This window comes from Sciurus vulgaris (assembly GCF_902686455.1).
Source record: "Sciurus vulgaris genome assembly, chromosome: 17".
In the NCBI taxonomy this organism is placed as follows: Eukaryota; Metazoa; Chordata; class Mammalia; order Rodentia; family Sciuridae; genus Sciurus; species Sciurus vulgaris.
This window is the reverse complement of record NC_136478.1, coordinates 69910507-69927053: the sequence shown is the minus strand read 5'-3', so window position 1 is coordinate 69927053 and position 16547 is coordinate 69910507.

Genomic DNA, 16547 nt, shown 5'->3' with positions numbered 1-16547 from the left:
TTGTGCACAAGAAATGGATGGGTCTTGTATTTTAATCCATTCTACCAGTCTTTGTCTTCTGATTGGTGAGTTCAGTCTATTTACTTTCAGCATTATTGTAAAGAGCTGATTTTTAGTTCTTGCTGTGGAACCTGTCTCCTGGAAGAGGCCTATGTGTTTTCCTGTCAGGAAACAGACAGGAAGAACAGGCAACATGGGGACTAGGGCTCAGCAATGCTCCATTGAAGGAGGCCAATATTGCATGTTGACAGCTCTCTCAGCCAATCCTTTATTTCTGTTTTAGAAGTAAAGGTAAATGTAATTTTTTTAAATTTTATTTTTACTGCATTTGAATTCATTGTACACAAATAGCATACAGCTTTTCTATGGTTGGACACTATGTAGATTCACACCATTCATGTAATCATATGTATACACAAGGTAACACTGTCTGTCTCAGTCTACTATCATTCCTTTTACCCACCTGCTTTGACCCCATTTTCATCTACACCATCCATAGTTCCTCCATTCTTTTCTTGCTCCTCCTGCTAGTTACCTGCCCTGCTTTATTTATCATCATCCACTTATCAGAGAAAATATTTGGTCATTGTTTGGGGGGCTTGGCTTATTTCACTTAGCATGATACTCTCCAACTTAATCCATTTACCTGCAAATGCCATAATTTTATTCTTCTTTATGGCTAAGTAATATTCCATTGTGTATATTTGCCACAGTTTCTTTATTCATTCATCAATTTAAGGGCATCTCTGTTGATTCCACAATCTAGCTATCATGAATTGAGCAGCTATGAACATTGATGTGGCTGCATCACTGTAGTATGCAGATTTTAAATCATTTGTGTATAAACTGAGGAGTTTGAAACCAGGATCAAGTGGTGGGTCCATTCCAGGTTTTTTGAGGAATCTCCATACTCCTTTCCAGAGTGATTGCACCAATTTGCAACTCCACCAGCAATGTATGAGTGTGCCTTTTCCCCCATGTCCATGACAACACTTATTATTGATTGTGTTCTTGATAATACTCATTCTAATTGGAGTTATAGGAAACCTTAGAGTAGTTTTAATTTTCATTTCTCTAATTACTAGAGATGATGAGCACTTTTTCACATATTTGTTGAGCACCTGTGTATCTTCTTCTGTGAAATGTCTGCCCAGTTTCTTAGTGCATTTATTGAATGGGTTCTTTGTATTTTTGGTGTAAAGTTTTTTAAAGTTCTTAGTGGATTTTGGAGATTAGTGCTCTGTCTTAAGTGTTTGTGGAAAAGATTTTATCCCACTCTACAAACTCTCTTTCTCATGTACATATGATATGTGAAAATACACCCTGCTCTCATGTATATCTAAAAATAACAAATAAAAATTTAAAACACCCAAACACTTTCTCACATTAAATCCCAGATAGACTCCAAGAGAATAATATAGGAAGGATTCAATACATCTTGTAATAAAGAGACAAGAAATTCAGACACAAAATCAATAAAGACACTGTTGACCTCAGTAATACTCTTAATGAAATGAATCTAATCATTATCCATAGGACATTTTGTATCAAGAAAAAAGATGAGTTTACTTTCTAATCAACAGCTCATGGATCCTTTTCCAAAATACACATTTTTCAGAATATACAGAAATGAAGTTGCAATTTAAAGTAGGGAAACAATTACATTTACAACTGGAGCTGCAGAAGGCAACATACTTCAACACTGATAAAAGAAATTTATTTCAATAAATACTGTATCAATCTTGATACAGTAGAGTCTTGAACATATGTGCACTACAAATTGTAAGAATCTTAATATCTTAGAGCATGTTGTTCTCCATTACTGAGCCTGATGACATGCAAGTATAATCCAACACATTCCAGGAGTTTGCTATCATGTATGATACGTACCTCTATTTTGTGTGGTAGAATTGGAATGTGAATCACTGCTTCTGATGTCTTAGAACAACTAAAATGATCATCTCCCAGTCCTAGACCATGTTTTCTGCCTGTTGTTCTGAGTCTTTCTCCTGCCTTTGGGTGGTTTGGAGCAATCCTTGCTGTTCCTAAACTTTTACAAATCTTCTTTCACCTTTACATGGTGCTTGAAGTATACCCATGTTTGTGTGAAAGTTTTCCTGTTTCAGCCTTTTGAATTGACCAATCATAATTGTGTAAATTTATAAAGTACAATGTGACATTTGGATTTATGTAGCCATTTCAAAACCCTACTTAAGGATCATCTCACTCAACTAATTTCTTCTACAGTGACCTCATTTCTACCTGAGCTCAAATTGAATGTAGTTAGATTAAGATTTTTATGTACTAATTTTTGGAGGCTCATATCAACTGATATTGTGTATTTGCCTATGGAAGTGAAATAAGTTTGTAAATGAAAATGTAAAGGAAAAGTCCAAGGAACTCTAAAATTTAAAGTCCATAAGTGAACAACTTTTAGGAGAACAATACCTTCTGCTTTCTTGCTTATACTATAAACTAAGTTAAAAGGATAATGATTTTAAATGTGAAGTCTAATTAGAGAAAGACAAAATTCTGCAATGATTTCAAAGTGTTCTTTTCTCCCTCCAAGAAAGCTTCCTGAGCACCTGCTGCAATTCTTCCACATAGCTCTCTTCCTACCTTGGGTATTAGAGTCCTTTTCTGCAGAAGAACCCTGAGAACCTTCTACCTCTCCCTTCTAGTATTTAAGCAAATACTTCTAGAAAATACAGTAAGTCCTAGAAAATATCCACTTCAGAAAGGAAGAGAGCTGCTCCAGACAAAGAGAGGGACAGAGATATCTTGGAATCTTAGGCATTGTTTTCCAGAGAAAGGAGTCTGAAGATTGGGCCTTGGGAATGGAGGAAACACAGACATGTGGAGCACACTGGGGCAAAGGGTACAAAAGACAAGATGCATTTGTTCAGGCAACTATGATTTATTCTAATTTTAAATTTCCAAGTGAAAAGAAAAATTTCCATCAATTTATGAAGGAAAATTATTCATATATAGTGCCTTGTCTGATCACAATGAGTTCTTGCCAAAGATCAACAACAAAATTCTAAGAACTTGATACTTAGAAAAATTTTTAAATGCCCTTATAGAATAAGCAACCAGTAATATTAGCAAAAATAAATACAAGATACATTAATTTAGAATTAGAGTTCTTCCATATAGGAAAGGGCTCAAGGTCCCTCCTGGAATTTCACTTTCAAGAATTTAAGCAGAATTTTGGACACTTGCATGTTCAGGTTATCATGTTTTAGTCATTAAACTGTGATTTCCATATTCTCCTGCCCTAAAAATATTGCCCAGAGGGACTTTTCAGAGATATGCTCTGCTGAGGCTCCAAGACATACCCCACTGGTAGCACTCTGATCACTGAATAGTAGAAGAGGTGTAGGTAGTTTCTGGATGAGAATCTCTGAGAAGAATCAGGGATGGGAGGGATGGCCATGAACTCCTTTAAGTCAATTCAGAAAGAAGAAAGTTTAGGTAACATGGTAGAGGGTGAGCAGATCCTTTACATTTTGGGGGAATTACAACAGTTTGAATTCAACAACTGCTCAGCACAGTGAAACACAGAGTGTTTCTCCATTGAAATGGATTGAATTTCAATGTAAAAAACAGTAAAACAGCCACAGTAAAAACAGCACATTCTGGATACACTGTTTCAAATCTCAAGGAAAGAAAGGGACAGACCATGGGAAAACTTGAAAATTTTTAGGGCAATAGCAATGAACAGAGAGGAACTGGAATTTGGAGACAAATCGAATGCATTTGGTTAGTGAATGAGAGAAAATAGGAACATACAAAGATGCTAATCAGAACAAGAATTCTACGCATAGCTTTGGTCTCAGGGGAGGATGTCAATGAAAGGTTGATTGTATACATATGTTGGACACACTGCTTGTGTCCGGTTGGGGTGAAAACCATGAAGAACTTACCCAGAGCATGGAGCCCCATACACAGAACATCAGTGATGGAAAGCAATGATATACTTACTGAATAAAAGAACTTTCTAATCATCTGGAGCAGAATAATATATAGTCTATTTGCATTGGAATATGTATTTTGTTTCTGTCAATCAGGTCACCACAAAACAAAGACTAAGCAGCAAGTCTATACCCAGCAGAGGACAGGGAACAAAATCTTGTATCTGGGAGATTTGAAATCAATCTGCCACCTGGAGTCCCTGAGCCTGAGTGGCATGTCCTGGAAGACACTCCAGAGCCGGATACTATCATGGACACACTGCTGCCCACAGTTGGGAAACGTGAAAACAGAATAAAGGACTGACAGCATTATCTCCCCTGGCTCATTTTCCTGTGTGACAAGCATGCCAAAATATGTGGCAGGCATGCAGGGGAGGATCTGTCTGTACACAGCAAGTGCTTTCCCAAATCCCTAGCACATATGAGAGAAAGCAGTGTTGGCAAGATAATGTTTGTCTGCACCTTCCAGACTGACTGTGTCATCCTTTCTGAAAACTAACTCATTTCTTGGGAAAAGACATAATTGGCAATATGGTGTTTTGCAGTCCACCCATTTCCTAAGTATGAAAAATGAGTAAGAGGGAAAGTCATGTTTAGACCTTCCTATTTGGGATCTTAAAAATTTACATCTGCAAAATCTTAAGTCTAGAATGGAGATCCAAGATGGTGGACTTGAGGGAGGCTGTGTTCCTTGTTGCTCTGTAACTTGGGTTTCAAGCAGAGGATATGTGTTTCTTGGTGAGGCAGTTTTTTCTGCTTATCAATCTCCTGCTACTTATCCCATTTGTCTACTGTGATCACCTGCAGTCTGCCAGCATATCAACAGATTTTTGAGTGCAGATTGCTCACTGTCAGTCACCTATCATTGCCTGACTCTTGCCTTTTCATCACTTGCCTTTCACCTACCCATCACCCACCACCCGAGGTTCACCTCCTGATCATCTGACAGTAGTCAGAAAACTGACTACAGACTGCCAGTGGAGCATCAGCTGCCTGATGTTGCCTGGAAGTTCACTGTCACAGTACCTCCAGGTTTGGTAACACATGGCTGCCACTATTTTGAGACAACAGCCAGACCCTGTAGGAGCCCTGGTTGGACTTACTGAGTCTTGTCCCCAGAGTCCCTCAGCCCAACCAATCACTCCCTGTCTCCAAGGCCCTCACATCAACTGACTGCTCCCCACCACCAGGACCCCTAAACTGATTGTGCCTATCACTAGGACACCCAGACCAACAGATTTCACCCTGCCTCCAGGATTGTGCAACAAGACCGACCACACCTAACCTTCAGGACCCCTGCCCAACCTACTGCACCTGACTCTAGGACTTCCAGCTGACCATGCCCACAACCCAAACTACATCTACCCATTTGCAAACACATTTCGAAGCCAGAATGGCCATCTTAGATAATCCTGGAAGCCATAGCTCTGATCTTTAGGTGAGGCAAATCCCATCCTGAGAGTCCTGCTGGAGACTTGAAGTACATTGTTGGGTGCCTCTCATACATCAGGCTACTGAAGACTGGGAGGTTTGAATACTATATGACTGTTATAGTGTAGATTTCTTTTTTATCCTTATTGAAAAAATTTAAGTTTTTATTTCTTTACTTTTCTTGCTCTCTTTTCCTTTTGTTTACCTGTTCCCTCAGAGTCCCTTTCTCTCTTTTCCCATGCTACAAACCAACTACTTTTGATTACACTCTCACTCTTTCTATTATCTAGAATTTCTATATATTCTTGTCTTATCCCATTAACAGCTACATCCTACACCCCTCTGCATCCTCTTTGTCCTCCATCAGAAACTACAGGCCTTATTGCAAATCTATTTGTTATACTGAAGAGAATAACTGAACTCATTCCATTTATTATGACAATATTGTTAATGTCTTTATAGGGGCTATTTGGTTTAGGGTTGCATACTGTCTGTACTGGGTACTGCTAATATTGATCTCCCCCATAAAGCAAAGGTTTTGGAAACCTATAGGGTCACTATAAGCATATAGAGGAGAAACTGCAATATCCCAGATCTGCACTGCTAGAGGAAAGATACACAAACAACATGAAGAAACATGGGAAGAAAATGATTCAAACAAATCTAGATTATATATTAACAGAATCTAGTGACACAATGCAGATGAAATGTCAGAAAAGAACTTCAGATTATACATGATTAAGATGATTTGTGAAGCAAAGCATAAGAGAGCAAATGCAGGCAATGAATGATAATACCAATAAGCCATTGAAAGAGCAACTGCAGGAAACAAAAGATCATTTCAACGAAGAGATAGAGGTTCTCAATAAACCAAACCAAAAAGAAATCCTTGACATGAAGGAATCAAGAAACCAAATAAAAAACTCAATGGAAAGCAGCACCAACAGAGTAGACCACTTGGAAGACAGAACCTCAAACAATGAAGACAAAATATTTACTCATGGAAATAAAGTTGCTCAAACAGAGAAGATTGTAAGAAATCATGAACAGAATCTCCAAGAAATATGGGACATCATGAAAAGTTCAAATTTAAGAATTATTGGGATTGAGGAAGGCAAAGAGATACAAACCAAAGGAATGAATAACCTATTCAATGAAATAATATCAGAAAATTTTCCAAACCTAAAAATTGAAAAATCAAATACAAGAGGCTTACAGAACACCAGATACACAAAATCACAACAGATCCACACCAAGGCACATTATAATGAAAATGTTTAACACACAAAATGAAGATAAGATTTTAAAGGTTGCAAAAGAAAAGCAACCGATTACATATAGGGGGAAACAAATATGGATATCAGCAGATTTCTCAGCCCAGACTCTAAAAGCTAGAAGGGCCTGGAACAACATATTTCAAGCCCTGAAAGACCATGTTTGCCAAATAAGAATCCTATACCCAGCAAAACTATCCTTCAATTTTGAAGACAAAATAAAATCCTTCCATGATAAACAAAAGCTAAAAGAATTTACAAATAGAAAGCCTGCACTACAGGATGTTCTCAACAAAATATTCCATGAGGATGAAATGGAAGAGGGAGGGACTACCTTAAAGAAAAATCCATTCAAAGGAGAAACTAAGCCACATTAAAAACCAAATATTAGCCCAACTGACTGGAAATACAAATCATATCTCAATAATAACCCTGAATGTTAATGGCCTAAACTCATCAATCAAAAGACATAGCCTGGCAGAATGGATTAAAAAGAAAGCCCCAACAATATGCTGCCTTCAAGAGAATTATCTCATAGAAAAAGATATCCACAAACTAAAGGGGAAAGAATGGGAAAAAAACCTACCATGCACACGAACTCAGTAAAAAAAGTAGCAGTTTTCTTCTTCATATCAGATAAACTGTACTTCAAACCAAAGTTAGTCAGAAGGGATAAAGAGGACATTTTATACTGCTTAAGGGAACCATAAATCAGGAAGACATAACAATCATAAATATTTATGCCCCAAGCAATTGTGCATCCATGTATATCAAACAAATCTTCTCAATTCTATCAATCAAATAGACCACAACACAAAAATTCTGGGTGATTTTAACATCTTGCTGTCACCAATGGATGGATCTTCCAAACAATAACTAAAAATAGAAACCATAGAACTCAATAACACAATCAATAACCAAGACTTAGCAGACATAGATAGAATATTTCACCCATCAGTGAGCAAATTTACTTTCTTCTCAGTAGCACATGGAACCTTCTCAAAAATAGACCATATGTTATGCCACAAAGCAGCCCTTAGTAAATGCAAAAGAAAATAGAGATACTACCTTGTGTTCTATGAGATATAATGGAATGAAATTAAAAATCAATGACAAAATTAAAAACAGAAATTAATCCAAAACATGGAGACTAAATAATATGCTATGTAATGAAACATGGAGCCCTTACAAATCCAAGATGGCGGACTAGAGGGAGGCTGTGTTCCTTATCGCTCCGTAACTCCAGTTTCAAGCAGAGGATATCTGTTTCTTGGTAAGGCAGGTTTTGCTGCTTATCAATCCCCTGCTGTTTACCCCATTTGTCTGCTGTGATCACCTGCAGTCTGCCAGCATATCAATGCATTTTTTGAGAGCAGATTGCTCACTGTCAGGCGCCTATCATCTGCCATTTGCCTGCCTCTCTACTGTCCATTGCCTGCCTTACCTATCGATCATACAATGCAAGAGATTCACTTCCCGATCATCCAACAACACTCAGTAAACTGATCACCAACCACCAGTGGAGCACCAGCTGCCTGATGTTGCCTGGAAGTTCACTGTTACAGTACCTGCAGGTTTGATTACACAGGGCTACCACCATTTAGAGACAACAGCCAGGCCCTGTAGGACCCCTGGCCGGACTGACTGAGCACCATCTCCATGATCCCTCATCCCAGCTGTTCACTCCCTGCCCTCAAATTGACTGACTGCTCCCTGCTGACAGGACCCCCAGACCAGCTGACTGTGTCCTATCACCAGAACCCCAGACTGACTGACAGCAACTGGCCTCCAGGATCCCACAACCACACCAAACACATCTGAATTCCAGGACCCCTGCCTCACCAACCACATCCCGCCTTGAGGACCTCCTGCTGACCATGGGCACACCCTGAGCTGCAGCTCCCCATTTCCCAACACATTTTGAAGCCAGAGCGGCCATCTTGGATAATCTTGGAAGCCTACCTCCGATTTTTAGGTGGGGCAAAACACATGCTGAGATGCCTGCTGGATGCTTGAAGCTCACTGTCAGGTACGTCTCATGCATCAGGATACTGAACTCTGGGAGGTTTCATTTCTATATGACTGTTATACTGTAAAAATGTTCTTTTTTCCCCTATTGCAAAATTTAAGTTTTTATTCCTTTACTTTTAGTGTTCTCTTTTCCTTTTTTCCCCCTGTTCCCTCAGAGTCTCTTTCACCCTTTTTTGCATGCTAACATTCAATTTCTTTTGATTTACACTCTCACCCTTTCTATTATCTAGAACTTCTGAATATTCTATTCTTATCCCATTAACAGCCACATTCTACATCCCTCTGCATCCTCCTTGTCCTCCATTTGCAACTTCAGACCTTATTGCAGTCTGTTTGTTATCCTGAAGAAATATTTGAACTCATTCTCTTTATTTTGACAATTTTGTTATTGTCCTCATAGGGGCTATTTGGTCTAGGATTGCATAGTGTCTGAATTGGGCACTGCTAATATTGATCTCCCTTTAAAGAAAGGGTTTTGAAAACCTATAGGGCCACTATAAACCTATAGGGGGAAATATGCAATACCCCAGATCTGCACTGCTAGAGGGGAAGATACATTAACAACATGAAAAAACAAGGGAAGAAAATGATCCAAACAAATCTAGATTCTATATTAATAGAATCCAATGACAGTGTGTTAGAAGAAATGTCAGAAAAGGACTTCAGATTATACATGATTAAGATGATTCGTGAAGCAAAGGATGAGATAAGAGAGCAAATGCAGGCAATGAATGATAATACCAGTAAGCTGAAAGAGTAAGTGCAGGAAGCAAAAGATCATTTCAACAAAGAGATAGACATTCTCAAAAAAAAAAAAATGGAAATCCTTGAAATAAAGGAAACAATAAACCAAATAATAAACTCAATGGAAAGAATCACCAAAAGACTAGACCACTTGGAAGACAGAACCTCAGACAATGAAGACAAAATAGTTAATCTTGAAAATAAAGTTGCCCAAACAGAGAAGATGGTAAGAAATCATGAACAGATTCTCCAAGAACTGTAGGTCATCATTAAAAGACTAAATTTAAGAATTATTGGGATTGAGGAAGGCACAGAGATACAAACCAAAGGAATGAACAACCTATTCAATGAAATAATACCAGAAATTTTCCCAAACCTGAAGAGTGAAATGGAAAATCAAATGTAAGAGGCTTACAGAACACCACATGCACAAAATCACAACAGATCCACACCAATGTACACTATAATGAAAATGCCTAACATTCAAAATAAAGATAGGATTTTGAAGGCCGCGAGAGAAAAGCATCAGATTACATATAGGGGGAGACCAATACGGATAGCAGCAGACTTCTCAACTCAGATTCTGAAAGCTAGAAGGCACTGGAACAACGTATTTCAAGCTCTGAAAGAACATGGTTGCCAACCAAGAATCCTATATCCAGCAAACCTAACCTTCAGATTTGAAGATGAAATAAAATCCTTCCATGATAAACAAAAGTTAAAAGAATTTACAAATAGAAAGTCTGTGCTACAGAATGTTGTGAAAAAAATATTCCATGAGGAGGAAATGAAAAACAACAATGTAGGTCAGCAAAAGGAGGAACTACCTTAGAGAAAAACCACTCAAAGGAGAAACCAAGCCAACTTAAAAACCAAAAATAAGTCAAATGACTGGGACTACAAATCATATCTCAATAATAACCCTGAATGTTAATGGCCTAAATTCATCAATGAAAAGACATAGACTGGCAGAATGGATTAAAAAGAAAGACCCAACAATATGCTGCCTGCAAGAGATTCATCTCATAGAAAAAGACATCCACAGACTAAAGGTGAAAGGATGGGAAATAACCTACCACACACATGGACTCAGTAAAAAAGTGGTGTTTCCTTCCTTATATCAGATAAAGTGGACTTCAAGCCAAAGTTAGTCAGAAGGGATAAAGAAGGACATTTCATACTGCTCAAGGGAACCATAAATCAGGAAGACATAATGACAGTAAATATTTATTTTCCAAATAATGGCACATCCCTTCACATCAAACAAATCCTTCTCAATTTCAGAAATCACATAGACCACAACACAATAAGTCTGGGTGACTTTAATGCCCCGTTGTCACCACTGGATAGATCTTCCAAACAAAAACCAACCAAAGAAACAATAGAACTCAGTAACAAAATCAATAAGTTAGACTTAATAGACATATATAGAATATTCCATCCATCAATGATCAGATTCACTTTCTTCACAGCAGCACATGGAACCTTCTTGAAAATAGACAGTATGTTATACCACAAAGCAGCCCTTAGGAAATGAGAAAAAAAATAGAGATACTGCCTTATATTCTATCAGATCAAAATGGACTGAGAGTAGAAATCAATGACAAAATAAAAAACAGAAATAACTCCAACACCTTGAGACTAAATAATATGCTATTGAATGAAACATGGATAAAAAAAAAAAAAAAAAAACATTAGGGAGGAGATAAAAAAATTCTTAGAGGTCAATGAGAATGATGATACAACATATCAAAATCTCTGGGACACTATGAAAGTGGTACTAAGAGGAAAATTCATTGCATGGAGAGCATTCCAGGAACGAATGAAAAGTCAACAACTAAATGACCTAACATTACAGCTCAAAGCCCTAGAAAAAGAAGAACAGAATAACAACAAAAGTAGTAGAAGACAGGAAATCATTAAAATCAGAGCTGAAATCAATGAAATTGAAACAAAAGAAACAATTCAAAAGATGAAACATGGATATTAGGAAACATCAGGGAGGAGATAAAAAAAATTCTTAGAGGTAAATGAAAATGATGATACAACATATCAAAATGTCCAGGACACTATGAAATCAGTACTGAGAAGAAAATTCATTGTGTGGAGTGTATTCAAGAAAAGAATAAAAAGTCAACAACAAAATGACCTAACATTACAGCTTAAAGCCCTAGGAAAAGAAGAACATAACAACACCAAAAGTAGTAGAAGACAGGAAATAATTAAAATCAGAACTGAAGTCAATGAAATTGAAACAAAAGAAACAATTCAAAAAATTCACAAAACAAAAAGTTGGTTCCTTGAAAATGTAAACAAAATATAGAATCCCTTAGCCACACTAACAAAGAGGAGAGAGAAAACTCAAATTACTAGAATTCACTATGAAAATGTAAATACCATGACAGACACCATTAAATATATAACATAATGAGAAACTAATCTGAAAATCTGTATTTCCACAAAATAGATAATACCAAAGACATTGACAAATTTCTAGAGACTTATGATCTTCCCAAACAGAACCAGGAGGACATAAACAATTTAAAAGATCAATTTCAAACAATGAAATAGAAGAAGCCATCAAAAGCCTACTTACCAAAATAGCCCAGGACCAGACGGATTCCCAGCCAAGTTCTAAAAGACCTTCAAAGAAGAACTCATTCCAATATTTCTCAAAGTATTCCAGGAAATAGAAGAGAGGGAACCCTTCCAAACTCATTCTATGAAGCTAAAGGCACTCTTATACACAAACCAGACAAAGACACATCAAGGAAAGAAAATTTTAGACCAATATCTATGATAAACATAGATGCAGAAACCCTTAACAAAATCTTGACAAATTGCATACAAAAACATATAAAGAACATTATGCACCACCATCAAGTGGAGTTCATACAATTAATGCAAGTTTTGTTCAACATTTGTAAATCAATAAAAGTAATACATCATGTCAATAGACTTAAGGATAAGAATCATATGGTTATTTCAATTGAGGCAGAAAAAGCATCCAGCAAAATACAACACCGCTTCATGCTCCAAACACTAGAAAAAAATAGGGATATTATAAAAATAGGAATCTACCTGAACATTGTAAATGCTATTTATGCTAAAACCATGACCAAAATCATTCTTAATGGACAAAACTGGAAAGTATTCCTTTAAAAATGGGAACAAGACAGGAATGCCCTCTTTCAGCACTTCTATTCAATATTGTCTTTGAAATATTAGTCAGAGCAATTAGACAGACAAAAGAAATTAAAGGGATACGAATAGGAAAAGAGGAAATTGGCCTGACCCCTGCACAGAGATTGGCGCCATCACTGAGTGACCCCGCCTGACCCCTGCACCCAGGACGGTGCCATCACTGGTTGGTCGCAGTCAAGGAGCAAGCTGATGGGTGAGTCAGGCCGCCTGCATCATGGAGGTAGCAGGTGGGCACCCAAACTGCCTGCCTTGTGGAGCTAGGCAGCGGGCAGCCAACCCACTCAACCACCAGGGCAAAGGCCAATGTCATCACTGAGTGACCCGCCTGACCACCATGCTGAAGTCTGTTGCCATGATGGAGCATGCCGGCAGACAAGCCAGCCCGCCTGCATTGTGGAGCTAGACAGAGGCTTCCTTATAGGCTGGTGCATGCATTTTGAATTATTCCTGAGGGTGTAGCCATCATTACTGGAAGGGGAGCTCCCTTCCTGAGACACCTACAGGAAACTAGAGGACCTTTGACAAGACTGAGGAGTCAAGAAGAGGAGGTATTGAGAGACTTGGGACCCACTCAGAGCCACCAGGAAAATGTCTCCCAATGGTCAGGCTCCCCAGATGGGGCAGTAGTCCCAAAATACAGGGAGCATCGTGGAGTAGAGTGGCCCAGTGAGACTCCCCTGCTGGAGCTGAGAACCCAGTCAACGAGGAGCATTGCAGAGGAGAGCTGCACAGTGAGAGGCTTTGACACAAAGTGAGGGTCCGTGGACCAGGCTGTAACTCCAGTCCCCAGGGAACATAGCAGAGGAGGGCCACTCAGTGAGGGAATCCCTTGCAAGGTCAGGCTCCCCAGGCCAGGTGGTACATCAGGACCCTTGGGAACATCGCAGAGGAGGGCTTCCCAGTCCAGGTGGTAGTTCTGGACTGAAGGAAACTTCTCAGAGGAGAGCTGCCCAGCAAAACTTCCCCACTGGGTAAGTCTTCCCTGCTGGGTAAGGCTTTCCCATGAGGGTAGTAGAATCAGAGACACAGATCCAGATAAGACACGCCCCAGTCTGCAGTCTAGTCCCCCTTTGACTGACCATCAGTCAACAAGTATAGGCGCCTCTGCCCACTGACAGGGAATATACCCCACCTGAATGCCACCACCCCTAGAGGGGCAGCTTTCTAGTGGAGCACCGCATTATCAAGTTCCTCCAAGACTTCAGGCTACTGAAGGCTAAGAGGTGAGTTATTGGAAACCTAGAGAAAATATTAGTCAATAGAGGAAATCTGCACTATCCCAGAGTTTCGATACAAGAGGGGTGGATACCTGAGCAATATGAGAAAACAAGGGAAGAAAATGTCCCAAACAAACCTAAATGGTATAGCAATAAAATCCAAGGACAGCATGGCAGAAGAAATGTCAGAAAGGGAGTTCAGAATGTGCGTAATTAAAATGATCAGGGAAGCGAGTGAGGAGATGAAAGAGCAAATGCAGGCATTGAATGATCGCACTAATTGACAGTTAAAAGAGCAAATATGGGAAGAAAAAGATCATTTCAATAAAGAGTTAGAGATACTGAAAAAAAAAAAAAAAACAGAAATCCTTGAAATGAAGGAAAAAATAAACCAAATTCAAAACTCCTTGGAAAGCGTAACCAATAGGATAGAACACCTGGAAGACAGAACCTCAGATATTGAAGACAAAATATTTAAACTTGAAAAGTTTACAAAGCAGAGAAGATGGTAAGAAATCATGAACAGAGAGGGAGGCTGATCTTAAAGAATCTAGAGTCAGTTGGGGAAGTGGTTGAGGGAAAACCATCCCAAATCCCTAGGCCCACAGGCACATAGCTTGGCAGGAACTTGGACAACTGTTTGCTGTTGTGGGAAACTCTTATAAATTCAGTGTGGTGAGCAGAGAGAGATCAGCCACTCATAAAAGAAGTTTCCAGGGAACAAGGAAATTTCCTGTAATGACCAGTTTGCCTGATGCACAGTGAACAAAATGGGTGTAAAGAAAATTGTGCCTGGAGCATACAAGCTTGGGATATCAAGGAGAGAGAGCTCCTTTTGTTGCTGGTGTCCCATATGAACTACTGGGAATATGTCAATAACACCTCCACAGAAGCATCTGCAGTCAAGCACTGATACCCAGTCATTTATATTCACAGTGGTGAGTGGTAAACCTTTGGAGGTTCAGTGCCTATACCCTGAGAATGGGGAGGTTTTGTGCCTATACCTTAACAGTGGGTTTTATTGGAGGTTCCTGTGATCCAGACATCTGGTAGAGACCAGCATGTCCCCAGCATTAGAAGCTATGAATCAAATTTCTAATATCCAGTAATAGAGCTCAAAGCCAGTGAAAGTTATACCCCAGCTAGAGGAACCTACAGTGGAGAACTTGACACCAACCGTGCTAAAGGAATTGCAAAGTTGTCAGCATTCTGTAATGCATGCCACCCATACTGGCAGTTGGGAAGCTGACAGGTAGGACAACCAGCCTTGACTCCTAGCCACTATTGCTGACAATCAGGTGAGGATGTCAAAGTATTACTTAACAGCCCTCAGCCCCTGACCCAATGGTTTCAGAAACCAAAAAGTAAAGAGATTGAAAATCCATCTTTGCCAACAGTTTTAGTCACCTAAATGTAAAGAAGCCTTTTATTTTTCATTAATGTTTTTCTTTTTTGAATTGCTTTTTCATATTCTTCCCATTTTTAAATTTTAAATGATTAGCATGTAAAATTTTAGGAAATGCCACTTCATTGTATTTTAGCTCTTTTCTATTCTGTGAGGTTTCTTTTGTATATGTGGGTATGTGTGTATGTGTGAGTGGGGTGTTTGTGTTCTTTCTCTTTGAACAGCTTAAAATATACACATATATGTATGCTAACACATATGTGTATATTATTCATATAATTTTACTTTCATGTTGTTGTTTTTTTCTGCTTGTAATTTTTAATTAGCCTTGATCTAACCTGGGTAGAATTTCATTATAAATGGGTTTGTGTTATTTTCCTCTCACAACTGTTTGGTCATCTCTTCGTATTTGTTCCTCTTACAGCCCCTTCTTCCCTCTCATACTTCACTCACAGCCAACTTTTCCTGTGTCCTCTTCCACTCTTGTTTTTTTATTAATTTTAATTCATTTTTATACCTCCTTACAGCCAACACACACTACCATTCTCTTGCCTCTCTAACTTTCACTTTCCTGAATAGTTCAGAAACCTCTCTTGCCTTTCTCTCCTGGATTATCCACATTCAGGAAACTGCAATCTCATCATCTAATGGATTATATGCCTTGTGCAACTCTAACCTCAATCTTGTTCTGAGTACTAATACAGTGTGTAGACGCCTGCTGCTCAATGCCTGATCCAGGTTGTGGTTTCTCATTCCGGGTACTGATGCTCAGTTCTGACTGCACCTTCCCTGAGTAGGTGGCCATCAGTCTCATGGATGTCAAACTACACAGCAGACCTACCCTTAGGGCTGCAGGTCTGCAGCTAATGTCAGTGCATCTCCTGGTTCCCCTTCCTCTCAGAGTGGTGGACAGGACTGGAATATGTCTCACCCAGAGCAGGGAACACTCACAACTTGGCCAGGAAAGGAGGCGTCTCACCGCAGACAGACCCAGCCCACCTGAGTGTAGACCACCTGCACATGGAACTGGAGACAAAAGACCGAAAGCAACCTCCAGCTCTGAGGAGCCACCAGAGGGCATCCTTGGGGCCTGTCTGTATACCGACCTGACACCCTGACAGCGCAGCCTGGACACCAAAGATGTGCGCTGGAGAGGAGGGCGCCTCTCAACTGCTGCAGCCCCAGGACCTGTGAAAGCAGACGCAGGCAGGAGCCGGGCAACCGCTGCAGTCCCGCAGGGTGGGCAGCTGTGGGAGCCAGTGGGGAT